Source organism: Hypanus sabinus, chromosome 5, assembly GCF_030144855.1.
Source record: "Hypanus sabinus isolate sHypSab1 chromosome 5, sHypSab1.hap1, whole genome shotgun sequence".
NCBI lineage: Eukaryota > Metazoa > Chordata > Chondrichthyes > Myliobatiformes > Dasyatidae > Hypanus > Hypanus sabinus.
Window position 1 is genome coordinate 180,201,460 of NC_082710.1, and position 27,435 is coordinate 180,228,894.

A 27,435-nucleotide genomic window follows, 5' to 3' on the forward strand; every position below is an offset into this window, starting at 1 on the left:
AGTCTTGAATTTATCTACAGCTTTGTTTAATTGCCTGAGAGGAAGCTAAACAGAGTTTCATTGTATCGATGTATAATGACAATAAAGATCATTCAATTCAATCCATAGGCGGGGTGGACAGCTAGTGCCTTACATTTATTTGTTTATTTAGAGATACAGTGTGGAAAAGGCCCTATCAGCCCCTTGAGCCGTACCGCCCGCAGCCCCAGATTCATGGGATAATTTACAGTGACTGGTTAAGCAAGGTCATCAGTGGGAGGAAACCTACACATTCAACAGGAAGGAGGTACAAACTCCTTAACAGAGGACACTGGGACTGAACTCTGAACTAAGCTGTAACAGCATCGTGCTAACCGCTGCACTACCGCGGCGATGATTAACGCGAAAGGATGTACTTTTAAGTTGAATGGAGGAAAGTATAGGGGGATGTCAGAGGTAGTTTTTCTTGCACAGAGAGCAATTTGAAATGCATAGGAGCAGTGATATTTGTAGAATTACACCGTGTTACATGGGGCAAGAATAAGGCAGAAATTGATGGGTACTTGACCAATGAGGGGGTTAAGGATTACAGGGAACACAGTCCAGAAGAGAAACAGCCATGATAGAACGGGAGGTGTAGATTCGATGGACTGAATGGCCTGATCCTACCGGTACTAATATATTACAAAGCCAGGGTTTGCAGGAGGACCTTCGCACGATGTTTGTATGTTTCAAACCTTGCTCAATCTTCATCATGAGGGGCTTTTTCTCTTTGGAGCAAAGGAGTATGAACAGAGTGTATAAGATAGTAAGAGGCAGAGTCAGAGAGGACAGTCAGTGCCCTTTTCCCAGGGCAGCAATGGCTAATATGAGAGGGCATACTTTTAAGGTAACTGTGGTTCAATCTTAGAGTCATTTAGCACGGAAACAGGGAATATGGCCCACAACCTCCACCCTGACCCACTGGCACATACTTGTATTAATCCCACCTTGGCCCACGGGACTGGCAAACTGTTTCACCAATCCCGGTGCTTGCTTAGGCATTTGGTGAGGGCTGAAGTTTAAAGTTTGTGCAGGCCCATTTTACTGAGTATTCCTACAGTGAGAGAAAAAGGGAGCCCATCATAGATCAAGAGTATCGAGTCCAAGAGTTGGGATGTTATGTTGAAGTTGTATAAGATGTTAGTGAGGCCTAATTTGGAGTATTGTGTGCATCACCTACCTACCAGAAAGCTAGCTATAAGATTGAAAGAGTGCAGAGAAAACTTACAAGGATGTTGCCGGGAATTGAAAGACCTGCATTGTAGGAAAATGTTGAAGAGGTTAGGAATTTATTCCCTCGAGTGGAGGAGAATGAAGAGAGATTTGATAGAGGTATACAAAATGTTGAGGGGTGTAGATAGGGTAAATGCAAGCAGGCTTCTTCCACTGAGCTTCAGTGAGTCTAGAGGTCATGGGCTGAGGGTGAAAGGTGAAATGTTTAGGGGGAACATGGGAAATTACTTCATTCAGAGGGTGATGCAAGCGTAGAATGAGCTGCCGTCGCAAATGGTGGCAGCCGATTGGATTTCAACGTTTAAGGGGAATTTGGATAGGTACCTGGATGGGTTGGGGGCCTATGGTCCGGGTACACATTGATGGGACTAGGCAGATTAACAGTTCAGCATGGACTAGATGGATTTAAGGGCCTACCTCTGTGCTGTAGTGATCTGTGACTCTAAATGTTTAAACAAACAAACAAACAGGAAAGCAAAAACCCCAACCTTCTGCCTACTTCCGCTTTCTGTGCTTTTGAAGTTTTGAGATTGATTCATTATATCAGGGCCCGGCATAGCTTTGAGGCCTGAGAAAGTTGGAGGGAAAGGATGAATTAAAGGCAAGTGACTCCTCGTTTGCTGACATTTACACACTGACCTGATCTTTGGTGGCCTTTAGCAGGAAGGAAGTTCTCCCCACACACCTCATCTCTGCAGCTTCGACTTGACAGCAGCCCCAGAGCTGAGTAATCTTGTGACTCCAGGCTGAGGGAGCCCGTGGGTGGGGAATTCTTTCTGCCATCCGTACTCTTGTCAGCATAAGAGGAAAGAACAGAATTTCTTTGGCTAGTGCTGTTCCTCTTCTCTGGGTCAGCAGCTTGGAGGGGAAAGGCAGTGAGACCTGCACACAGTGCGACAGGGCTTGCTGCAGCCTGTTCTCTCCGCAGAGACCAGTTTCATTCTGAATGTGTCAGCCTGTGGCTTACTGAGGGGCCTATCAGAATGCCAGCACCACCATCCACCCACCCCTTCTTTCCCTTGCCTTCCTCAAAGGCTGATGATGAGCAGTCTATTCGACCCGGCCACCTAACTGTCCCCAGACAGAGGAATAGCAAAGTAGAGTTCACGCTTTCACGGAACATTTAGGAATTTGATGCCAGACGGGTAGAAACTGTTCCCAAAATGCTGAGTGTGTACTTCCTTCCCAATGGTAGAAATGAAAAGAAGGCACGTCCCAGATGGTGAGGGTCCAGACCCTGCCTGGCATTTTCCAGTTCTTTGAAATCCCCAGGGTGAGGGAGTGAGGCTGAATTGAGGAAAGAGAATTGTCAGGGTTTGGGCATTGGAGATGGGAATGCAGCCGGTCAGAAAGTGAGGGGTGCTGTCACAGATGGCTGAGAGTTTGGGAGTGAGAAGCTCAGCCCCTGGAGTCAGAGAGAGTCAAACAGCATGGAACAGGCCCTTCAGCCCAATTCATTCATGCTGACAAAGGCGCCTACCTTCACCAATCGCACTTGCCTGCATTCAGCCATTACCTCTCCAGACCTTTCCTGCTTATGCGTTGACCCAAATATCTTTTAAGCTTAACTGTACCCAGTTCTACCATTTCTTCTGCCAGCTTTTCCACTCTCTGTGTGGAGAACGTGCACACACACCTCACTAACCCTAACCTTTGGACTGTGGGAGGAAACCGGAGCACCCGGAGGAAACCCACACGGACACAGGGAGAACACACAAACTCCTTACAGACGGCAGTGAGAATCAAACCTTGAACTCCCACTGTACAGTGATTGCAGCTCGAGGGGCTGTAAGGGCCTATTCCACACTGTACCCAAATAAACAAACAAACAAATAAATGGGGGGGGGGGAAGAGTGGTTGCTAGGGGAAGCCAGGAGTGGGATTGTGCTAATGAAGCTGGTGGATAGTTGGAAAGGGAATGGCCTGTGGTGACCTGTGAAAACCCATAAGAGCCTCGTCAGTAAATGTCAAACCTGTGACGCTGCGCACATCCTGTGAGTAAATAAAACAAGATGCTCTACTGTCACCACCCCCAGTTCACCTTTTCTCAGTTCCACTCCAACGTAGAGTACCTTAGCTTGTTAGGAAAGATCCCGCAGCCTCTGTTTCCAGCAGGTGTTCACCCTGATGTCAAAAATAATCCCACCACAATTCTCTATATTACAGGGCAGAATATGCCTCTGCACACTTTCTGAATGGATCCGAAGCACTGATTTTCTCTCTTTTTGCACCACTTTTTTAATGTTTATATTTCTTAGAAATTTTATATCTGGCTACTGCAAAACAAAACATTTCATGACGTATTTCTGATTCTGATTGTGATTCTAACTGGTTACTAAATACAGTCCAGTTTTTTGCTAAGAAAAACGCACTTACAGGAGTATCACGGGCACAATGCAACATTCACAAGAAAAACATGAATCCCACGTAATGAAAGTGACCAGGGCAGCATTTCTACACTTAGAAAAAACTGCAAAGGTACATAATGATCCAGAGAATCAAATCCATGTATCTAAATCCAATAGACTAGATCACTGTAACACAATCTCTACCGGCCTTCCAAAGCAATCTATTGACAACCTCCAACTCATTCAGAAAGCAGCTGCTCGAACCTCAACAGGATGGAACATACTCGTCTTCCACTAGCTGCTCGGCACTGGCTTTCCCTGTCTTTTAGAATTGATTTTAAACTTCTCCCACTGGTTTTTAAATATCATCATGACCTGGAACTGGAGTACATCACCGATTCGCTTTTGTCCTATAAGTCTGTTCTGTCTTCTGCTGGTCTCTCAATCTCTCTCAAAAGGTAATTGACAGGGCAGCTTTCTGAACTACACTCCTAAACTGTGGAATTCAACACCTAAAACTCTAAGGGATGCTGAATCAGTTGATACTTTTAAACACTGGCTCAAAATCTAGTTACTTAACCTTCTTTTTAATTATCATCAGTATGTCCTTTTCTCCATTGTAAATCACTGTATGACATCATCTGTATGAAAAGTGCTCTATAAATAAAGTTATTGATATTATTATCACAGAAATTAGACACAAGATTTACAAGAAAGAACACAATTAGAATTTTAAAAAGTCCCATTTGCAAAGTGATGAAAATGGTCACAGTGTGGTTGATATTTCAGATCAAAGCCCAAAGTCCATTGGTAATGTAAAATACTGCAAGTCCAGTTCATTGGTGACACTGCTGGCAGGGGAGCTGCGTAACCTCGGTTGTTGCACAGAACAGGCCTTCATGCCGCGACATTGCGTGCTATAGCCACTCGGGGAGGAGGTGCCGGGGTGGCGTGGGAGGTGCGCTAGAATCTGTGCTGGGTTGAGGGCTGACTCCGGCATTGCTCTCTGGTGTGCACTTCCTAAGCTGGATTGTTTCTGTCTGCAGCTGACCCAGTACGAGATGAGGAGCTGCTGCCTGCGTGTTCTTGCAGAAACATGGCTCCAGGGCAACATTCCATGCACCATCAGCCTTCAGGCCATGCCACTCAGGGATTTCTGCTGATAGTATTATTCGACTGCACGTGCTATCGTAACTGTATGACGACATGTACTGTGTTTTGCATCTTGGCTCCAAGGAATGCTGTTTTGTTTAGCTGTATATGTGTGTATGATTGAATGAAGAGTAAACTTGAGCTTGAAGGTCAATCAGATGTCTGGAAGTCGAGGCCCGAAGCCCGGGGTCTGTAGGACTGCAAGTCCACTAGGAAACCTGAAGGCCTAATGTCTGCATCCTGAGTCGACCGCAGGCTGGAGGCCTGGAGGTGGAGCAGAAGAATATCTGTGAGTCGAGAGGTAAAGAGCTTGCTTTGCTGTTGTTTGTTGATGCTTGCGTTGTTCTGCAGACACGGCAGGCGTGCGGTGTTGGCAAAACTCAAAGGCGGCTCCCAGCAGCCTCCTTCTGTTGTGGTGGTTGCTAAAGCAAATGATGCATTTCACCGACAAACTCAAGATGCTGGTGGAACGCAGCAGGCCAGGCAGCATCTAAATGCATCGTCAGGATGCAGTTCACTGCAGGTTTGAATGGACATGCAATAACTAACAGAATCAGAATCTGAATACAGATCTGATTGCTGTTATTTCCTGAAGCAAATGGCTGAAGGGAAGCAACTGTTCCTGAACCTGGTGGTGTGGGACACTGGACAGGTAAAGGACTGTTCCTGAACCTGGTGGTGTGGGACACTGGACAGGTAAAGGACTGTTCCTGAACCTGGTGGTGTGGGACACTGGACAGGTAAAGGACTGTTCCTGAACCTGGTGGTGTGGGACACTGGACAGGTAAAGGACTGTTCCTGAACCTGGTGCTGTGGGACACTGGACAGGTAAAGGACTGTTCCTGAAGCTGGTGCTGTGGGACACTGGACAGGTAAAGGACTGTCCCTGAACCTGGTGGTGTAGGACACTGGACAGGTAAAGGACTGTCCCTGAACCTGGTGGTGTAGGACACTGGACAGGTAAAGGACTGTTCCTGAACCTGGTGGTGTAGGACACTGGACAGGTAAAGGACTGTCCCTGAACCTGGTGGTGTAGGACACTGGACAGGTAAAGGACTGTCCCTGAACCTGGTGGTGTAGGACACTGGACAGGTAAAGGACTGTTCTTGAAGCTGGTGCTGTGGGACTTCCAGTCTTCCCCCTGTGACCTTTGATGTCTTGCCCAATCAAGAAGAACCTATCAATCTCCACCTTAAATATACCAACTGACCAGGGCTCCAGAGCTGCCTGTAGTAATTCACCACTCTCTGGCTGAAGAAATTTCTCTGCATCTCTGTTTTAAATGTACACCCCTCTAACCTGAGGCTGAGTCTTCTTGGCCTAGTCTCTCCATACCATGGGAAACATTCTTCTCACATCTAGGCCTTACAATATTCCAAAGGTTTCAATGAGATACCACCACCCCTCATCCTTCTACATTCCAGTGAGTACAGGCCCAGAGCCATCAAACGTTCCTCATATGATAACCCTTTAACTTCTGGAATCATCCTTGTGAACCTCCTCTGAACCCTCTTCAGCACCAGCACATCCTTTCATAAATAAGGAGCCCAAAACTGTTCACAATACTCAAGGTGAGGCCTCACCAGTGTCTTATAAAGCCTCAGCATCACATCCCTGCTCTTGTATTCTTCACCTCTTGAAATGAATGCCAACATTGCATTTGCCTTCCTCACCACCGATTCTATTTGCAAGTTAACTTTTAAGGCATTCTGCATGGATACCTTTGCATCTCAGATTTTTGGATTCCCCCCCCACCATTTAAAAACTAGCTGCACATTTAATTTGACTACCAAACTGCATCATCATGTATTTTTCAACACAATATTTCATTTGCCACTTTCTTGCCCATTTTCCTAATCTAAGTCCTTCTACAGCCTACATGTTCCTTCAACACTAACTGCCCCTCCACCAATCTTCGTATCATCTGCATACTTGGGAAGAAAGCCATCTATTCCATCATCTAAATCATTGATATACAGCATAAAAAGAAGTGGCCCCAGCACCGACCCCTGTAGAACACCACGAGTCGCTGAAAAGGATCCTTTTATTCCCACTCACTGTCTCCTACTAATCAGCTAGTAAATTTCCTGTAATAACATGGGTTCTTAACTTGGGAAGCAGCCTCATATGCGGCACCTTGTCAAAGGCCTTCTGAAAATCTAAATATACAACATCCACCACATCCCTTTTATCTGCCCTACTTGTATTCTCCTCAAAAAATTCCAACAAATTTGTCAGGCAAGATTTTCCCTTAAGGAAACCATGCTGACTTTATCCGGTCTTGTCTTGTATCACCGAGTACTCCATAACTTCATCCATAACAACTGACTCCAACGTCTTCCCAACCACTGAGGTCAGGCTAACTGGTCTGTCATTTCCTCTCTGCTGCCTTCCTCCTTTCTTAAAGAGTGGAGTGACATTTGCAATTTTCCAGGCCTCTGGAACCATGCAAAATCCCATGACTCTTGAAAGATCATTACTAATGCCTCCACAACTTTACTGCGACCTCTTTCAGAACCCTAGAGTGCAGTCCACCTGGTCCAGGTAGTTTATTTACCTTTAGGTTTTTCAGCTTTTTTGATCACCTTCAATAGTAATTGAATAGTAATAGTAACTGCACCCACTTCTCTTACCTCACACCCTTCATAATCTGGCACACTGCTCGTGTCTTTCACAATGAAGACTGATACAAAATACTCACTTAGTTCATCTACCATTTTCTTAACCCCGTTACTTCTCCAGCCTCATTTTCTAGCGGTCTTACATCCCCTCTCATCTCTCTTTTTGTTGTATACTTGAAAAAGACTTTTCTATCCACCTTGATATTTTTTTCTAGCTTGCTTTCTAATTTCATCTCCTAACAATTCTTTTACTTGCTTTCTGTAGGTTTTCAAAAGCTTCCCAATCCTGTATCTTCCCACTGATTTTTACTTTGCTGTACACCCTCTCTCTTGCTTTTTCATTAGCTTAGACTTTCCTTGTCAGCCACGGTTGTACTATTTTGCAATTTGATTACTTCTTCATTTTCTTACATTAACAAAATCCCTAATAAAATCTAAGATATATTTTCCCTCAGTAGGCTAAAGCATAAGCTGCTCGAAAAAGCCTTCCTCACCTTGCACCTTCCTCATTCTCCCCAGAAAAACCTTCCTCATCTTGCACCTTCCTCACCTTGCACCTTCCTCACCCTGCACCTTCCTCACCCTGCACCTTCCTCACCCTGCACCTTCCTCACCCTGCACCTTCCTCACCCTGCACCTTCCTCATCTTGCACCTTCCTCATCTTGCACCTTCCTCACCTTGCACCTTCCTCACCCTACACCTTCCTCACCTTGCACCTTCCTCACCCTGCACCTTCCTCACCCTGCACCTTCCTCACCCTGCACCTTCCTCACCTTGCACCTTCCTCGCCCTGCACCTTCCTCGCCCTGCACCTTCCTCACCCTGCACCTTCCTCACCTTGCACCTTCCTCACCTTGCACCTTCCTCACCTTGCACCTTCCTCACCCTGCACCTTCCTCACCTTGCACCTTCCTCATTCTCCCCAGAAACTCAAGCCATCACTACTCTTCTGCCATCCCTGCCAGCATCTCCTTTGAAGGGCTCAGACGGCCAAGAAACAGAAGAGAACAGCAGCAGTAATAGGGGAGTGTATAGTTTGGGGGACAGACAGGTGATTCTGTGGATGCAAATAGGAAACATGGATGGTAGTTTGCCTCCCAGGTGCAAGGGTCCGGGGATGTTTCTGAACTCGTCCACGAATATCCTGAAAAAGGAGGGAGAGCAGTTAGAATCTGTTTACATATTGATGCCAATGACATAGGTAGAAAAATGCAGGAGGTCCTGAAAACAGAACACAGAGAGCAGGACCTCAAGGCTAGTAATCTCAGGGATTGCTCCCTGTGCCACGTGACAGTGAGGATAAAGATAGAATAAGGTGGCGGATAAATGCATGGCTGAAGAATTGGAGCAGGGGGCAGAGATTCCAATTTATGGATCATTGGGACCACTTCTGGGGAAGGTGTGACCTGTACAGAAGGGACAGATGGACTTGAATCCGAGGGGGAACGATATCCTTCTGGGTGAGTTTGCTAGAGCTTTTGGGAGTGGTTTAAATTAATATGTCAGGGGAATGGGAACCAGTATGATAGAGCTGAGGATGAGCCAGCAGGTTTACAAGTAGATGATGTAATATGTAATATGAACATACAGAAGAAAAAGCCAATGATTGGCTACAACTGCAGACAGAGCAAAGAGTTAAGTTGTACCACAGAGGCAAAATTCATAAGGTTGAAGAATGCAGTTCTGAAGGTGTTGTATTTAAATGCATTTAGCATTCGGAATAATGTGGACAATTTCATGGCGCAGTTTGAGATTGGTCAGTATGATGTTGCAAACATCAATGAGTCGTTGCTGAAAGTTCACAGTTGGGTCTATTTTGTATCAAAAGAACAGCCAGGAAGGTGTGACTTCATTGCTAAGAGATAGAACCTCAGGAATACGTTCAGCCAGAGACTCATTCCACAGAGATGTAACACTGAGCATCATAGGAAGTCATTCCTGCCTGTGGCCATCAAACTTTACAACTCTTCCCTCGGAGTTTCAGACACCCTGAGCCAATAGGCTGGTCATGGACTTATTTCCACTTGGCATGATTTACTTATTATTATTTAATTATTTAGAGTTTTATATTGCTATATTTCTACACTATTCTTGGTTGGTGCGACTGTAACGAAACCCATTTTCCCTCGGGATCAATAAAGTATGTCAGTCTGTCTGTCTGTACATCTTTAGAAAGAGATGACATAGGGTCAGAGAATGTTGAATCTTTGTTGAGTTCAGAAACTGCATGAATAAAAAAAAACCATTATGTGAATCATATAGGCTTCCAAATAATAGCCAAGATGTGGGGCTGAGGTTGCAAAGGGAGCTGGAAAAGGAATATCATAAGGGTAATGCCATAATTGTAATGGGGGACTTCAATGTGCAAGGGGATCGGGAAAAGCAGGTTGGTGGTGGATCGCAAGAGAGGGAACTTGTTGAATGCCTGCAAGATAGCTTTTTAGAGCAGCTTGTGTTTGACCCTACTCAGGGAAAATATATCTTAGATTTTATTAGGGATTTTATCAATGTAAAGGAATCCCGAAATGGCAGTGGTCATAATATGATTAAATTCATACTGCAATTTGAGAGGGAGAAGCATAACTCACATGTATCAGTATCACAATGGAATAAAGAGAATTACAGAGAATTGGAAAAGGACACTGATGGAGATGATGGAAGAGCAGAGGTGGCTGAAGTTTCTGGGAATAGTTCACAAGGCGCAGGATAGATATGTCCCACAGAGGAAGTTGCTCTCAAATGGAAGGGGTAGGCAACCGTGGCTAACAAGGGAAGTTAAGGACTGCATAAAAGCCAAGCAAAGGGCATATCGGGTAGCAAAAGTGAGTGGGAAGTTGAATGATTAGGAAACTTTTAAAATCCAACAAAAGGTAACTAAAAAGCTATAAAGAAAAAATATGAAATATGAGAGTAAGCTAACCGATAATGTAAAGTAGGATTCTAAATGCTTTTACTGTTCAATAAAGAATAAAAGGGAAGTGAGAGTTGATATTGAACCACTGGAAAATGATGCTGGTGGGGTAGTAATGGGGGAGACAAAGAAATGGAGATGAACTTAATGAGTACCTTGCTTCAGTCTTCACTGTGGAAGATACTAACAGTGAGCTAGAGATCCATGAGTGTCAGGGAGCAGGAGTGAGTGCCATTGCTATGAAAAAGGAAAAATTTCCAGGCAAACTCAAAGGCCTTAAGGTGGATAAGTCAACTGGACCAGATGCACTACATTCCTGAGTTCTGAAAGAGGTCGCTGAAGAGATAACACAAGCATTGGTCAGGATCTTTCAAGAATTCTGGCATGGTTCCAGACAACTGGAAGATTGCAAATGTCACTAAACTCTTTAAGAATGGAGGAAGTCAAAAGAAAGGAAATTATAAGCCAGTTAGCCTAACCTCAGTGGTTTGAAAAGTGTTAGAGTCTTTTATTAAGGATGAGGTTTCGGGGTACTTGGAGACTAGTGATAAAATAAGTCTAAGTCAGCATGGTTTCTGTAAAGGGAGATCTTGCTGGACCAATCTGTTAGAATTCTTCAAGGAACTAACAAGCAGGGTGGACAAAGGAGAGGCAGTGGATACCATTTGCTTGGATTTTTAGAAGGCATTTGATAGGTGCCTCACATGAAGCTGCTTAACAAGATAAAATGCTATGGTGTTCAATGAAATATACTGGCATTCCTAGCAGAATGGCTGACAGGTAGGAGGCAGCGAGTGGGAATATAGGGGACCTTTTCCAATTGGCTGCCAGTGACCAGTGGAGTTCCTCAGGGGTCAGCATTGGGACCACTACCTTTCACATTGTTTGTCAATGATTTATATCATGGAGTTGATAGCTTTGTGGCAAAGTTTGCGGATGATATGAAGATGGGCAGAGGGATAGGTAGTGCTGAGGAAGCAACGCGACTGCAGCAGGATTTAGACAAGTTAGACGAATGTGCTAAATAGTGGCAGATGGAATACGGTTTTGGAAAATGTATGGTAATGCATTTTGGTAAAAGGAACAATGGTGCAGACTGTTATCTAAATGGGGAGAAAATTCAAAAATCAGAGGTGCAGAGGGACTTAGGAGTCTTCGTGCAAGTCTCAGAAAGTTACTTCACAGGTAAAGAAAGCAAATGCAATGTTGGCATTCATTTCAATGCAAATAAAATATAAAAGACAAGGAGATAATGTTCAGCCTCCATAGGATACTAGTATTGCCAACAGTTTTGGGCCCCTTATCTCAGAAAGAATGGGTTGTCATTGGAGAGAGTCCAGAGGAGGTTCATGAGGATGATTCTGGGAATGAAGAGGTTAACATATGAGGAACGTTTGGCAGTTTTGGGCCTGTACTCACTGGAATTCAGAAGAATGCATGGGGATCTCAATGAAACCTACTGAATGTTGAAAGGACTAGATAAAGTGGATGTGGAGAGGATGCTTCTTCTGGTGGGGGGTGGGGTATCGTGAACTAGAGGGCACAGCTTCAAAATTGAGGGGCAACGTTTTAGAACAGAAGTAAGAAAATTTTTTTAGGCAAGGAGTGGTGTATCTGAGGAATACTCTGCCACGCTCTATGGTGGACGCCAAATTCCATGGGGTATATGCAAAGTGGAAGTTAGATTCCTGATTGGTTGGGACATCAAGGGATATGGTGAGAGCACAGGTGTATGGGGTTGAATTCGATGCCAGGTTTAGCAATACTGAAATGCCAGAACGGACTCAATGGGCCGATTATCTGCCTAATTATGCTTCTGTGTCTCCTTCCAATTTACTTCGGCCAACTCCAGTCCCATACCACTGTAATTTCCTTTACTACTGCTATGTCAAACTTTACTTTCTCCCCATCAAATTTCAAGTTGATCTCTGTTTCCTGAGGGTCCCTTTACCTTAAGCTCCCTAATCACCTCTTGTTGATTAGGTAACAGCCAATCCAGTACAGCTGATCCCCTAGAAGGCTCAATGACAAACTGCTCTAAAAAGCCATCTCTTAGGCATTCAGCAAACTCACTCTCTTGAGATCAATTACTAACCCAATTTCCCCATCAACCTATATGGTAAAATCTCTTATGACTACCATAGCATCGCCCTTTTGACACGCCTGTTCTATTTCCTGCTGTAACCTGTGGTCCACCTCCCATTCACTGTTGGGAGGCCTGCATATAACTGCCATCAACGTCCTTTTACCCTTGCAGTTTCTTAACTCAACCCACAAGGATTCAACATCTTCCGATCTTATGTCACATTCTTCCACTGATTCGATGCCATTCTTTACCAGTAGAGCCACACCACCCCCTGTCTACCTTCCTATCACTCCAATATAATGTGTAAAATTGGTTGCAGTGGATAACAATGAATGTGCATTTAGGAGTCAGATGGCAGAGGGGAAGAAGCTGTTCCAGAATCGCTGTGTGTGTGCATACTTCCTTCTCGATGGCAACAATGAGAAGAGAACATGTTCTGGTTGATGGGGGTCCTTAATAATGGACATTGCTACTCTGAGGCACCAGTCCTTGATACCACTGAGGCTAGTACCTAACTAATTTTACCATTCTGCAGCTTGTTTCGGTCCTGTTCTGTGTTCATTTCGGATGAATAGCTGTGCAGTAGCAAAGGTATGTGCACTTCAGCTACCGTACGGCCGTGCACCTGCACAGCTTACAGGGAACGGTGGGTGTGGTGTGTCCAGGGAGGGGTGACACCTCTGGTGTCTGAGCTTGTCGTGTCCATTCTAGGGCAGCTCACCCACCTTTGGTCCCCAGCAGATACTCAGCTCTCAACAGGGTAGCCGGCGGGTCTCATACCCCAGTGCCTGTCCTAGCAAAGTGAAGTCAGCTCCAGCAGCGAGGCAGACGTGATGAACAGTGAGATCCGTCAGCCAGGAAGGCGGTTCCGCGGAGAGCGAAGTACACGACGAGGCACAGAAGAGGCCACGGCCGTCCACTGCAACTCCAGTCTGTGACGACTACTCGTACCACTGGACCCCGAGTTCTGAGACTGAGAGAGTGGGACTGCCTCAGTGCCACAGCTTTTCCACTTCAAAGACTCTCCCACACAGGTTTCCTGTGGTCGTTGGATACCGAACTGTCCTGAAGTTTGAACAAAGAAATGCCATTTTGACCCACTGCCAGAGGCGCTCGTAGAGGCAGATACGTTAGGGATATTTAAGAGACTCTTAGACTTGGATGAAAGAAAAATGGAGGGCTATGTGGAAGGGAAGGGTTAAATTGATCTTAGAGCAGGTTAAAAGGCTGGAGCTTTAATCTACTCTAACATTGTGACCCAATGTGTCTGTTTTGTACAGGTGTCCCCGCTTTACGAATGTTCTCTTTACGCCACTGCGCTTTTACAAAGGACCTACATTAGTAACCTGTTTTTGCTTTACAAAGAGAATTTTTGCTTTTAAGAACATTTTTCCCATATAAATTAATGGTTCTTCACTTTACGCTATTTTGGCTTAAGAAAGGTTTGATAGGAATGCTCTACCTTTGTAAAGGGGTGGGGGTGACATCTGTACTAGGCTCTATGAAGCTTCTCCAGTCCTGCCGGAGGGTACTTTTTTCTACAGATGCTGCCTGGCCCGCTGAGTTCCTCCAGCATCTGCAGATTTTCTCTCTTGTTTGTGATGAGGTTAATCTCCCTCCAGCCCTGATGTGCACGCAGTGAGTGGGAGAGGGGGAGAGCAGCGAGGTCGCAGGAGAGCTCAATCTGGTAGTGGACTTGCCCAGCCTCCTTACCACCTCCTCACCACCATGGTTTGACATTTCACAGCCCTGAAACAGGGAGAGGAGAGTGGGAAACCAGAGGGCATTTCCCCTGCTGAAACCAGTCAGGAAGTTTCCACATGGTTCAGAACCCTGCAGCCTCAGCACTTTCCAAGGAGTCCTGGGTCACCTGTGAGGGGGCGGAGCCGGGCGTGTGGTTTCCTGGTTTGTGTCGGCCGAGCGTCAGTGCAGGTCAGGAAACAAGCCACAACCTTTCAATCGTGTAGTTCCCAGGCCACAGTGGAGACAGTCAGCGGCTCAGGTAGGTTCCGAGGCCTGTGCGAGTCTGGAAGACGCGGCCTGCAGCCAGGTCAGTGCGCAGATTCTGTAGGTCAGCTTCGGTGCTCTAAAGATGTTTAAATGGTTTATTGTCACATGGACATCGAAACACACAGTGAAGTGTGTTGCTGCTTGCATCACCGACCAACGCAGGCTGAAAATGTGCTGGGCCAGTCTGTGAACGTCACCACCAGCTCTGGCACCTACACAGCATGCCCACAACTCACTAACTATCAGACGTACATCTTTGGACTGTGGGAGGAATCTTATAATCACATACAATCTCACTACAGACCGTGGTAGGTATTGAGCTCTGATCGCTGGTGCAGAAAAGTGTTTTGCTAGCCGCTAAGTTACTCTGCTGCCCCATGACTCTGTGTCGATAAAGAACATTTAGAAAATGTTACTCTGGTACAGTTTCTTTACGGAACTATCAACTAAACTGCCTTTAACTGCCAAAGTACCTAAATACAGATCTCTCTGGTTTCGTTTCCTAATACCCACTCTCACACAACTCCAGAAAACCATCAAGAAAGTCCTTAAATGAAAGCAAAACTGAAGGATGTGGACACTCCAAGCAATACCATAAACTTTTGAAAATGTTATCTGTTGGAGAGAGTTCATCAATGCAGTCAGCACACTTTCCTCCAAACAAGTGGATGTGTGAGAGAAGGTTAAATTTTCATTCACCCATCACATGAATACAGCCAAATGAAACAGCATTCCTCTGGCATCAAGGAGCAGGACACAGTACCAACAGTTACAAACAACACATACAGTACAAGACCTTAAGATACAGGAGCATAATTAGGCCATTTGGCCCATTGAAACTGCTTCACCATTTCATCATGGCTGATCCATTTTTCCCTCTCAGCCCCAAACAGCACCCATAGTTACGACAGCAGAAAAAACAGAGTCATTAAAATAATATCAGTACAAGCTCCTGAGTGGCATGGCCTTAAAGCTGAAGGTGCATGGGATGTTGTCTTGGAGCCACATTTCTGCAAGAACAAGCATGCAGCAGTTTTTCATCTCATGCTGAGTCAGCCGAAGAGGGAATCCATCCAGCTTGTGTTCTGTTGAGCAGCATCAACAAGAAGGGCCAGCCCGGATTCCAGCACACCCGCCTCTTCCCTCTCCGGGTAGCTTCACTGGTGACCCCGCGACATGAGGGCCTGGTCCGCGCAATAACTGAGGCAACACAGCTCCTCTGCTGCCAGCCTGGCCAATGATCCAGTATTCTAGGTGACCACTGTCCAACAGTGTCTTGTGATTGCAGTCATACAGCATGGAATGAGGCCTTTTGGCCAGCCCAGTTTCCCATTAAGCAGTGCTCGTGTTTGACCCATACCCTTCGAAACCTCTCCTATCCACGCCAGACTCAGGTCCTTTATCACTGACTGACACTGTCCATTGATGTTGGCCTGAAACATTGACTGTTTATTCCCCTCCACAGACACTGCCTGAGTTCCTCCAGTGTTCTGTGTTTGATGACATGAAATTTGCTGTTTTGTGGGTTCAAGTACCTTCTAAATGTTATTAGTCGACATTCTTCAGCCCCTTCCTTGGGCAGCTCCTTCCACATCCTCACCATCCTCTGGGTAGTAAAACTGCCTGCCCCTCCGGTTGATACTGAATCTTTACACCCTCACCTTAAAGCTATTCCCTCAGGTTCTTGATTCCCTAACCCGGTGTGCCCTTCATGTTTTTATACATCTTTCAGACCACTTTTCAGTCTCCTAACCCCAGTGGATAGTGCAGGAGTCCGTGCTGAGGGACGCACTCAAACTCGGTGCAGCCACTGCAAGGGCCCGGTGGGGAAGGACCACATTCTAGGGTCCGTCTCCCGTGGGAGTTGAGGGGTGGGTGGCGGGGTGTATACCCCTAAACCACTGTATGTAAATATGGAATAACAGAGTGCCACCTGGGTGGTAAAAGTGTGGGAATGTACAGACTGTGATGGAAACATTTGTAAAGGACTGAGAGTCATGGAATGGTTTATTGTACCTAATTTTATTTTTGAATAAAGTATATTTTGATTAAATTTAAAAAAACTCCAGTGGATAGAGTTCCAGCCTGCTTAACCTCTCTCCATAATAGCATCCCTCAAGTCCATGCATTACCTGCGCAAATCTATAAATTTACTTATCAACATATAGCGCAGAAAAGGCCTTCCCAGCCCTTTGCTCCTTCAAATCAACAAATCTCATACCACTTGTTGGTAAACCTGATTCTGATTCTCAAAACATAAATCAACCATAAATTATACACAGTACTCCAACACAAGTTGAAGTTGGTGTAGAATTGCTTGTGGATTTCAGGAAGGGGAAGTCAAAGGAACTCACACCAGTCCTCAATGAGGGGTCAGAGTGGAAATGTGAACAGATTTGTTGACCGTTTTGGCCCAACACCCTTCGTCAGGACTGGAAAGGAAGGGAGAAGCCAGAATGCGGAAGGGAGGAGTGCAGGCTGGCAGGAGGTAGGCAAGACCAGGTGAGCGGGAGGAGTGGGGGATGAAGTAAAGCACAGTGAGGTGAGAGGTGGAAAATGTAAAGAGTTGATCGAGAAGTTGAGGAGAGTGGACCATGGGGGAGAAAAGGATGAGGGTGACGAGGGTCCTAAGGCTTCAGTACCTCCTGCCCAATAGTAAAAATGAGAAGAGGGCACAGGCCATTTGAAAAAGGATGTTGTTTTCTCGAGGCAGTGCTCCGTGCAAGTGTACATAATGACTGGGCTGAGGGACATCTTTCTGTGCTGTCTGACTCCATGCCTATGATTGGAAGGTTGTAGCCATGAGGAAAAGCTGAAGTTATTTTTCTTTGCTGCAGGAGACTGAGAGGGGGCTTCACTGGGGTGTATCAAACGAGAGGTCTGACTAGGAAAGACCTGTACCCCATAGTGCCGGGGATTTAAACCAGGCCAGACATTTAGTGTGCAGAATTTGGGAGGTTCGTGTGACGCTATTGCAGCTCAGGGCGTTCGGAACTTCAGAGTTCAATTCTGACGTCGTTCGGTAAGGAGTCTCTTTACGTCCTCCCCATGGGTTTCCCCCGTGTGCTCCGGTTCCCTCCCACAGTCCAAAGGTGTACTGGGCAGCTTAATTAGTTACTGTAAATTGTCTTGTATTATGTTTGAGTTAATCGGACTCTTGGGTTGCTGGGTGGCACAGCTCAAAGGGCCAGAAGGGCCTATTCCACACTCTATCAACACAATTAATAAATAAACAAAGTGGGGGGGGGGGGGGGCTTGGGAACTCATTGCCTTGAGAGTGTGGGAGGGCCTGAACTTGTATCACATTTTAACCCTGGCTGGGTGCGTCCTTGAGCAGAAGTGAAGTAAGGTGGGGTTGAGGAGTGTTAGTCTGCTTTGAACCAGCACCAACTTGACGCTCTGGGAGGCAGATGTTGCCGCCATTCTCCTAACCATAACCCTCACCAGAAATGGAAAAGGGGTGAAATAGCATGGGGGGTGGAAATGAGTGCCAAAGAGCAGAGGGAGGAGAAGGTGGCGTGTGTGAGACACGCGGCCGGAAAGATTGGGGTAATTTGATGGGCAGATGGCAATGAATGAGTGGCCTGTGCCCCTGCTGACATGTTAAACCCTGTGTTCCAGCGAGAGATGGAGTCCTGCAGTGACTTGGTCAGCAGCGCCATCTGCAGGCTGCATCAGAAACTGTACTGTCCGTCAGAGCACTGGTGCTCCTTAAAAGTTAAGAGAGGAGGCTGCTCCTCTCTCACTCCCTCCCCTCTGCCTGTCTCTCATTTTGTCTCCCCCTAACTCAGCTCTCAATGTCATTCTATTACTTAATCTCTGCCATCTTTCTCTCTCCCGCTCTCTCACAACCCGGATAAAAGTATTCACAGGCCGACAGTGGGACCTACAAACCTCCTCTTTAAATACAGGTAATAACGTGGCCTACACAGCTACACGTGGCAATGAACTCCACAAATTTACCACCGTCTGGGTAAAGAAATTCCTCTTCATCTGTCCTAAAGAGATGTCCCTCTGTTCTGAGGTTCTGCCCACAGGTCCTAGACTCTCCCACTATAGGAAACATCCTCTCCATTCTGTCTAGGCCTTTCACTATTCTATAGATTTCAATGAGATCACCATCCTCCTCCCGTTTTCTTAAACTCAGGCCCTGAGCCATCAAACGCTTCTCATATGATAACTCCTGTATAGAGTTAAACTGCAGTGGCAAGCTCATCCGATTTGCCTACACTTCGCACATGTCCATTTAAAACTTTCCTATCCATCCGATCCTTTTAATATACCTGCCTCAGCTATTTTCTCTGTAGCCAGTCCTGGAGCAGGGTCTTGACCCGAAACGTTGACTACTCGTTTCAACGGATGCTGCCCAACCTGCTGAGTTCATCGGCTTGTTTGTACGTGTTGATTTGACCACAGCATCTGCAGTGCACTTTGTGCTTACTCGACGCTGTTGTTAATTTGGAAGGTAAGCATTTGGTGACCGTGGCTGCCCCCTTATGGCCACAAGCAGGAATTACAAGGTTGTAGCACAAAGCCGAGAAAATCTGCAGATGCTGGAAATCCCGACAACGCACACACAATACTGGAGGAACGCAGCAGGCCAGGCAGCATCTATGGAAAAAAAAAAGTACAGTCGACGTTTCGGGTCGAAACCCTTCGGCAGGACTGGATTTCTAGCATCTGCAGACTTCTCTGGTCTGGAAATCCTCAAGAAGGATCTCAGCCGGGAAAGTCAGCTGCCTGACCTGCTGAACTCCTCCAGCATTTTGTGTGTGTTACAAGGATTTAGTATTCCACCCCGGATTTCGCCACTCTTGCACGCTATGGTATTTGCTTCCCAAACAATCCGCCCACCCATTCCCACAAAGAGAGTCACAGAGAACCACAGGCCTTTCGGCCCATCCAGGCCATGCTGAATTGTTATTCTATCTAGTACCGTCGACCCACAGTGAACCATGACCCTCCATCCACGTACCGATCCAAATTTCCCTTAAATGTTGTGATAAAACTTCTGCTGGCAGCTCATTCCACACTCTCACCACCCTTTGGGTGAGCTAGATTCTCCCACCGCCACCACACCATTCTCCTTAAATATTTAACTTTTCACTCAAAATCTATGACCTCGATTTCCAGTCTCACCTAACCCTAAAGGAAAAACCTGCTTGCATTTTTGCCCCTCAAAATTCTGTAATACCTCCCCTCATTCTCCTTTGTTCCAGAGAATAAAGTCCTAATCTGTTCAACCTTTCCCTAAGGTGCAGGCTCTCAAGTCCCAGAATCATCCTTGTAAATTTTCTCTGCACTCTTTCAATTTTATTGATATCTTTCCTGTAGATAGGTGACCAGAGCAGCACACAATACTCCCAATTAGGCCTCACAACGTTTTACAGAACTTCAATATAACATTAAGTACTTAATTAATATTTTGATTAATGAAGGCCAATGTGCTGAGTCCCTCCAGCATTTTGTGTGTTCCAATGTGACAATCGCTCTCTGTAAGACCAATCTACCAGTGAGTTATGGACCTGTATCTTCCCTGGAGAAAGATAAACTATTCCAGTATAAAGTAAGTTTATTATCAAAGTTTGTATGCAATATACAACCCTGAGATTCATTTTCTTGCAGGCATGCTCAATGAATCCGTGATACGGTAATAGAATCAATGAAAGGCAGCTCCAAATCAGAAGCTCAATCAGTGTGCAAAAAGCAACAAACTATACAAACACAAAAAGTTGATTAATAAATAAGTAGTCAATAAATATCGAGAAAAAGAGATGAAGAGTCCTTGAAAGTGAGTCCATAGGTTGTGGGAACAGTTCAGCGATGGGGCAAGAGAAGATGAGTAAAGTTACCCCCTTTGGTTCAGGAGCCTGATAGTTGAGGGGTAATAATTGTTCCTGAACCTGGGAGGAGGGAAAGTCCTTAGGTTCCTGTACTTTCTTCCCAGTGAGGAGAGAGCATGGCCAGGGTGGTGGGGGTCCCTGAAGATGGATGCTGCTTTCCTGTGACAATGCTCCATGTAAATGTGCCTAATGGTGAGGAGGGCTTTACGTGTGATGAACTGGGCCATATCCACTATCATTTCTGTAGGATTTTCCACTCAAGGGCATTGGTGTCTCCATACCAGGGTGTGATGCAGCCAGTCAATATGCTCTCCATCAGACACCTATCGAAGTCTATAAAAAGTTTAGATGTCATGCTGAATCTTTGCAAACTTTCTGACCCTCTCCACTCCGATGAGGACTGGCTCATGGACCTCCGGTTTCCTCCTCCTGAATTCAATAATCTGCTCCTTGGTGTTGTTGACAAAAAGTGCACATTGACAGTTGTTTTATAGAGGGCGATAAAACCATGATGGCCACAGAGAGAGCAAACTTCTTTCTCCTGGGGCTGTGGAGTCGAGGACAAGAGGACGTGGTTGAAAGCTTTGCATGTCAACATTGAACGATACAGTGGAAGTGGAATGTCATTCACATTATCGATCAGCAAAGTCTGAGCATGGTGCAGGGGGCTGCCAGCAAGTGTTGCTACACTTTCGCTGCCAACAGAGCATGCTCACTATTTATTAACTCGAACTCATTGGGAAGAAACCGGAGCCACGTGGTCACGGCGAGAATTTACCAACTCCTTACAGACAGTGGTGAGCATTGAACCCTGATCACTGCGTGATGCTAACCAGTATGCCATCGATTAGGCACTGGAAGACCGGTGCAGTGGATGGAGGCACAGATTCAATGGCATAGTAGGGCAACATCTAGTACAACACAATGGGCTAAAGAACCTCATTCCATCCCTGGAATTGGCACAATTCCCTTTCTCTAATAATCAGGAAGGCTTGCCAGGCAGTTTTGAAGAGGGGTTTCTCTACCCCACGGGTGTGTTTATAAACTGTGATTATAAATGGAATCTCCTTTTCCAATCACAGTAAACGTTTGGATGTGGAAGGGGAGACTCCAGTGGTTTAGGAAAATCCCCTCTCCAGCTATTTTGTGGCTGAGCTCCTGGAATGGGATCCCCCTCAACTTGGTGAGATAGAATCTCCCCGGTAGGTCGTCCCGCTCAATAGTGTCTAAAGTTATTTATTTAGGGTAATTGCCACAGGAGATCTTTGCACAGACTGTGCATTTCCCATCCTTCTCCTGACAGTCACCTGTCTCCTGCAACCTTGGGGAGACAACCTCCCTGTAGCTCCTGTCTATCCCTTCCTCATTCTCCCGGCTGAGCTGAAGGTCATCGAGCTGCAGCTCCAGTTCGTTAATCTGTTCTCTCAGGAGTTGCAGGTCGGTGCACATGGTACAGAGGTGTTAATGGAGGTCTCCCTGACTTCCTACGTCCCACACACATCCCGAACTCTGCCCTGTAGCCATTCCCACTTATGCCCTAACAGACGAGAAATGAATAAATGACGGAGAGAGTAACTTACAAGACAACCTAAGCCTGATGAGCCAAAGCCCCTCTAAAGACTGGCACACTCCACTTGCACTCGAATTATACTTATTGCCCCTTTCTAATGAATCCCTCTTGCTGATTGATTGCTCCTCAAATAAGAAATTGCCGCAAAACTCTGTCTTCAAAATCTTGATCGCCATCTTGATTAAAAACTAGCCCTTTTCTCGCACCCCTGGTGCAGATTGTCCAGCACAGACTAAAAGAGCAGACTATTTTCTGAATGGAGAGAAAATGGAATAATCTGAGGTGCAAAGGTTCCCTTTGTGCAGGATTCCCTAAGGGTTAATTTGCAGGCTGGGTCAGTGGTGAGGAAGACAAACGCAATGTTAGCATTCATTGCAAGAGGACTAGATTTTAAAAGCAAGGATGTAAAGTTGCGAGTTTAATAAAGCCTCACTTGGAGTGTTGTGACAGTTTTGGGGCCCTTTTCAAACAAAGGATGTGCCGGCAAGGCTGGGGGTTGAAAGGAGGTCATTTTGATAGCAGTTTACATTCCACCTCAGGCCAATGTCAAGCAGGGTTTAGATAATCTGAGCAATGGGATCACCATGCACGAAGCAGCACACCCTAACGACTTCTTCATCTTGGGAGATTTTAACCAGGCCAGTCTGAAAAAAAATCACTAAGCAACTACCATCAACAGATCACTTGCAATATTAGAGGTAATTTCTTCAGTGATCTGAGTGGGGAATGACTGCACAAGTACATGGACATCAGCCAGCGAGAACAGCCAGAAGAGTTTAAAAGCAAGAAGAGTTTAAAGGGAGACAGATCGATAGAGCGGGCGACGGAGTAGAGGGAGACAGAGTAGGAAGGCTTTGGCTCAACGGAGCTTTGGCAATAGCGGGTCGAGGCGAGGTAGGTTGCCTGTGCAGAATACAGACAGGCAGTATGCGTGTGAAGCCGATTTTCCATGCTTGATGTCAGATGTAGGAAGTCCTGGAGTCTCCCAGCCTCCCGGATGGCCACACTTGCACCAGGTGCGTTGAGCTGCAGCTCCTTAGGGACCGCGTTAGGGAACCGGAGATACAGTGCGATGGCTTTCGTCTGGTCAGGGAGAATGAGGAGGTGATTGAGAGGAGCTAAAGGAAGCTCCAGGGTCACCCCGGGGACTGGGGAGATAGATAAGTGGGTAACAGTCAAGAGAGGGAAGGGCAGGAGTCAGAGGCTAGAGAAAACCCCAGTGGCTGTATCCCTTGATAATAAGTATTCCTGTTTGAGTATTGTTGGGGGAGACGGCCTACCTGGAGGGGAAGCAACTGCAGTCGCACCTCTGCCTCAGAGTCTGGCCCTGTGGCTCAGAAGGGCAGGGAAAGGAAGAGGAAGGCAGCAGTGATGGGGACTCTATAGTTAGGGGGTCAGACAGGCAATTCCGTGGACACAGGAAAGAAACTCAAATAGTAGTTTGCCTCCCAGGTGCCAGGGTCCGGGATCTTTCTCATCGCATCCACCATATCTTGAAGTGGGAAGGAGAACAGCCAGAGGTCGTGGTACATATTGGTACCAACGACATAGGTAGGAAAAGGGAGGAGATCCTTAAAAACAGACTACAGGGAGTTAGGAAAGAAGGTGATAAGCAGGACCACAAAGGTAGTAATCTCGGGATCACTGCCTATACCACACGGCAGAGAATATAGGAATAGAGTGATGTGGAGGATAAATGCACGGCTAAGGGATTGGAGCAGGGGGCAGGGATTCAGATTTCTGGATCATTCGGACCTCTTTTGGAGCAGTAGTGACCTGTACAAAAATGACGGGTTGCAGTTGAATCCCAGGGGGACCAATATCCTGGCGGGGAGGTTTGCTAAGGTTTGAGATGTGTCTATTTTAATGCAAGGAGTATTGTAAACAAAGTGGATGAGCTTAGAGCATGGATCAATACTTGGACTATGATGTTGTGGCCATCACAGATACTTGGATAGCTCAGGGGCAGGAATGGTTACTTTGAGTGCCAGATGTTTGAGAAAGGACAGGGAGGGAGGCAAGAGAGGTGGGGGCGTGGCACTGTGGATCAGAGATAGTGTCAAGACTGCAGAAAAGGAGGAAGTTATGGAGGGGTTGTCTATGGAGTCTCTGTGGGTGGACGTTAGGAATAGGAAGGGGTCAATAACTCTACAGGATGAGTTTTACAGACCAGTAACATCGAGGAACAGATAGGGAAACAGATCCTGGAAAGGTCTAATAATAACAGGGTTGTCCTAGTGGGAGATTTTAATTTCCTAAATATCAATTGGCATGGCCCTGGATCAAGGGGTTTAGAGAGGGTGGAGTTTGTTAGGTGTGTTCAAGAAGGTTTCTTGACAAAATATGTAGATAAGCCTACAAGAGGAGAGGCTGTAATTGATCTGGTATTGGGAAATGAACCCGGTCAGGTGTCAGATCTCTCAGTGGGAGAACATTTTGGAGATAGTGTCACAATTCTATCTCCTTTACAATAACATTGGAGAGGGATAGGAATAGATAAGTTAGGAAAGCATTTAATTGGAGTAAGGGGAAATATGAGGCTATCAGGCAGGAACTTGGGATCATAAATTGGAAACGTTCTCAGGGAAATGTATGGAAGATCTGTGGCAAATGATCAGGGGATATTTGTGTGGAGTTCTGCATAGGTACGTTCCAATAAGACAGGGAAAGGATGGTAGGGTACAGGAGCCGTGGTGTACAAAGACTTTTGTAAATCTCGTCAAGAAGAAAAGAAGAGCTTACGAAAGGTTCAAAAACCTAGGTAATGACAGAGATCTGTAAGATTATAAGGCTAGCAGGAAGGAGTTTAAGAAAGGAATTAGGAGAGCCAAAAGGGGCCATGAGAAGGCCTTGGCAAGCAGAATTAAGGAAAACCCCAAAGCATTCTACAAGAATGTGAAGAACAACAGGATAAGATGTGAGAGAATAGGACCAAGTGTGACAGTGGAAAAGTGTGTGTGGAACTGGAGAAAATAGCAGAGGTACTTAATGAATACTTTGCTTCAGTATTTAATACGGAAAAGGATCTTGTCAATTGTAGGGATGACTTACAGTGGACTGAAAGACTTAAGCATACAGATATTATGAAAGAGGATGTACTGGAGCTTTTGGAAAGCATCAAGTTGGGTGAGTCACCAGGACTGGACAATCTGCACCCCAGGCTACTGTGGGAGGTGAGGGAGGAGATTGCTGAGCCTCTAGCAATGATCTTTGCATCATCAATGGGGACAGGAGAGGTTCCAGAGGATTGGAGGGTTGCGGATATTGTTCCCTTATTCAAGATAGCCCAGTAAATTATAGACCAGCGAGTCTTACTCCTGTTGTCAGTAAATTGATGGAGAAGATCCCGAGTGGCAGGATTTATGAACATTTGGAGAGGTATAATGTGATTAGGAGTAGTCAGCATGGCTTTGTGAAAGGCAGGTCGTGCCTTATGAGCCTGATTGAATTTTTTGAAGATGTGACTAAACACATTGATGAAGGTAGAGCAGTTGATGTAGTGTATATGGATTTCAGCAAGGCATTTGACAAGGTAAGTAAGGAGGCATGGGAACCAAGGGGACATTGCATTGTGGATCCAGAATTGGCTTGCCCACAGAAGGCAAAGAGTGGTTGTAGATGGGTCATATTCTGCATGAAGGTCAGTGACCAGTGGCGTGCCTCAGGGATCTTTTTTTCGGAACCCTGCTCTTCGTGATTTTTATAAATGACCTGGATGAGGAAGTGGAGGGATGGGTTAGTAAGTTTGCTGATGACACAAAGTTTGGAGGTGTTGTGGATAGTGTGGAGGGCTGTCAGAGGTAATAGCGGGACACTGATTGGTTGCAAAACTGGACTGAGAAGTGGCAGATGGAGTTCAACCCAGGTAAATGTGAGGTGGTTCATTTTGGTAGGTCAAGTATGATGACAGAAAATAGTGTTACTTGTAATGTTAAGATTCTTTGCAGTGTGGAGGATCAGAGGGATCTTGGGGTCCGAGTCCATAGGACACTCAAAGCTGCTGCGCTGGTTGACTCTGTGGTTTAGAAAGCAAACAGTGCATTGGCCTTCATCAATTGTGGGACTGAGTTTAAGAGCTGAGAGGTAATGTTGCAGCTATATAGGACCCTGGTCAGACCCCACTTGGAGTACTGTGCTCAGTTCTGGTCACATCACTGTAAGAAGGATGTGGAAACCATAGAAAGGGTGCAGAGGAGATTTACAAGGATGTTGCCTGGATTGGGGAGCATTTCTTATGAGAATGGGTTGAGTGAACTCGGCCTTTTCTCCTTGGAGAAACAGAGGATGAGAGGTGACCTGATAGAGGAAACTGATACAGGACTTTGTGATATGGTGCAACTCAAACCATCTGTGTCTCAATATCACCAAGACCAAGGAGATGGTGGTGGACTTTAGGAGACCTAGGCCTCATATGGAGCCAGTGATCATTAATGGAGAATGTGTGGAGCAGGTTAAGACCTACAAGTATCTGGGAGTGCAGTTAAATGAGAAGCTAGACTCCAACACAGATGCCCTGTGCAGGAAAGCACAGAGTCGACTCTACTTCCTCAGAAGGCTGGCGTCATTCAATGTTTGTAGTGAGATGCTGAAGATGTTCTATCGGTCAGTTGTGGAGAGCGCCCTCTTCTTTGCGGTGGCGTGCTGGGGAGGCAGCATTAGGAAGAGGGACGCCTCACGTCTTAATAAGCTGGTAAGGAAGGCGGGCTCTGTCGTGGGCACAGAACTGGAGAGTATGACATCGGTGGCAGAGCGGAGGGCGCTGAGTAGGCTACGGTCAATCATGGAAAACCCTGAACATCCTCTGCACAGCACCATCCAGAGACAGAGAAGCAGCTTCAGCGGCAGGTTGCTGTCAATGCAATGCTCCTCAGACAGGATGAAGAGATCATTACTCCCCAGCGCCATTCGGCTCTACAATTCAACCACCAGGGGCAAGACATGTTAAAGAGCCGGGGTTAGGACTGAGCTTAAGTTACCACTCAATGCACTTTAGTAATCTATTTAAGAACTTTTTATAAGCTATTTATTAATGCTTTTTGGGAGGGTGATTTTAGATGCATATCATATTTATACTGAGTTAAATACTGTATGTAATTAGTTTTGCTACAATAAGTGTATGGGACACTGGAAAAATGTTGAATTTCCCCTTGGGGATGAATAAAGTATCTATCTATCTATCTATCTAGAGGTGTACAAGATAATGAGAGGCATTGATCCTGTGGATTATCAGAGGCTTTTTCCCAGGGCTGAAATGGGTAGCACGGGAGGGCACAGTTTTTCAGGTGCCTGGAAGTAGGTACAGAAGAGATGTCGGGGTAAGTTTTTTTTAAACACAGAGAGTGGTGAGTGCGTGAAATGGGCTTCTGGCAATGGTGGTGGAGGCAGATACAATGGTCTTTTAAGAGACTCCTGGACAGGTATATGAAGCTCAGAAAAATAGAGGGCTATGGGTAACCTAGGTAATTTCTAAGGTAGGGACATGTTCGGCACAGCTTTGTGGGCCGAAGGGCCTGTATTGTGCTGTAGGTTTTCCATGTTTCTATGTTGTAAACAGCACACTGGACCATTGCTACACCACCATCAAGAATACCTACTGAGCTATTCCACGCCCTCACTTCAGGAAGTCTGATCACCCGGCT

The 27,435-nt window shown here is 46.0% G+C and overlaps 1 protein-coding gene across 1 annotated transcript in view; it reads right to left on the bottom strand.

Annotated features, from left to right (window-relative positions):
- Nucleotides 1-3,493: 3,493 nt before the first annotated feature.
- The window catches only part of LOC132394686 (lymphotoxin-alpha-like), a 50,231-nt gene continuing 26,289 nt past the window's right edge, over nt 3,494-27,435 (bottom strand). The window contains exon 4 of the transcript XR_009512399.1: nt 3,494-8,520. The gene's annotated coding sequence lies outside the window, so the exon portion shown is untranslated. The remainder of the gene's footprint in view (nt 8,521-27,435) is intronic.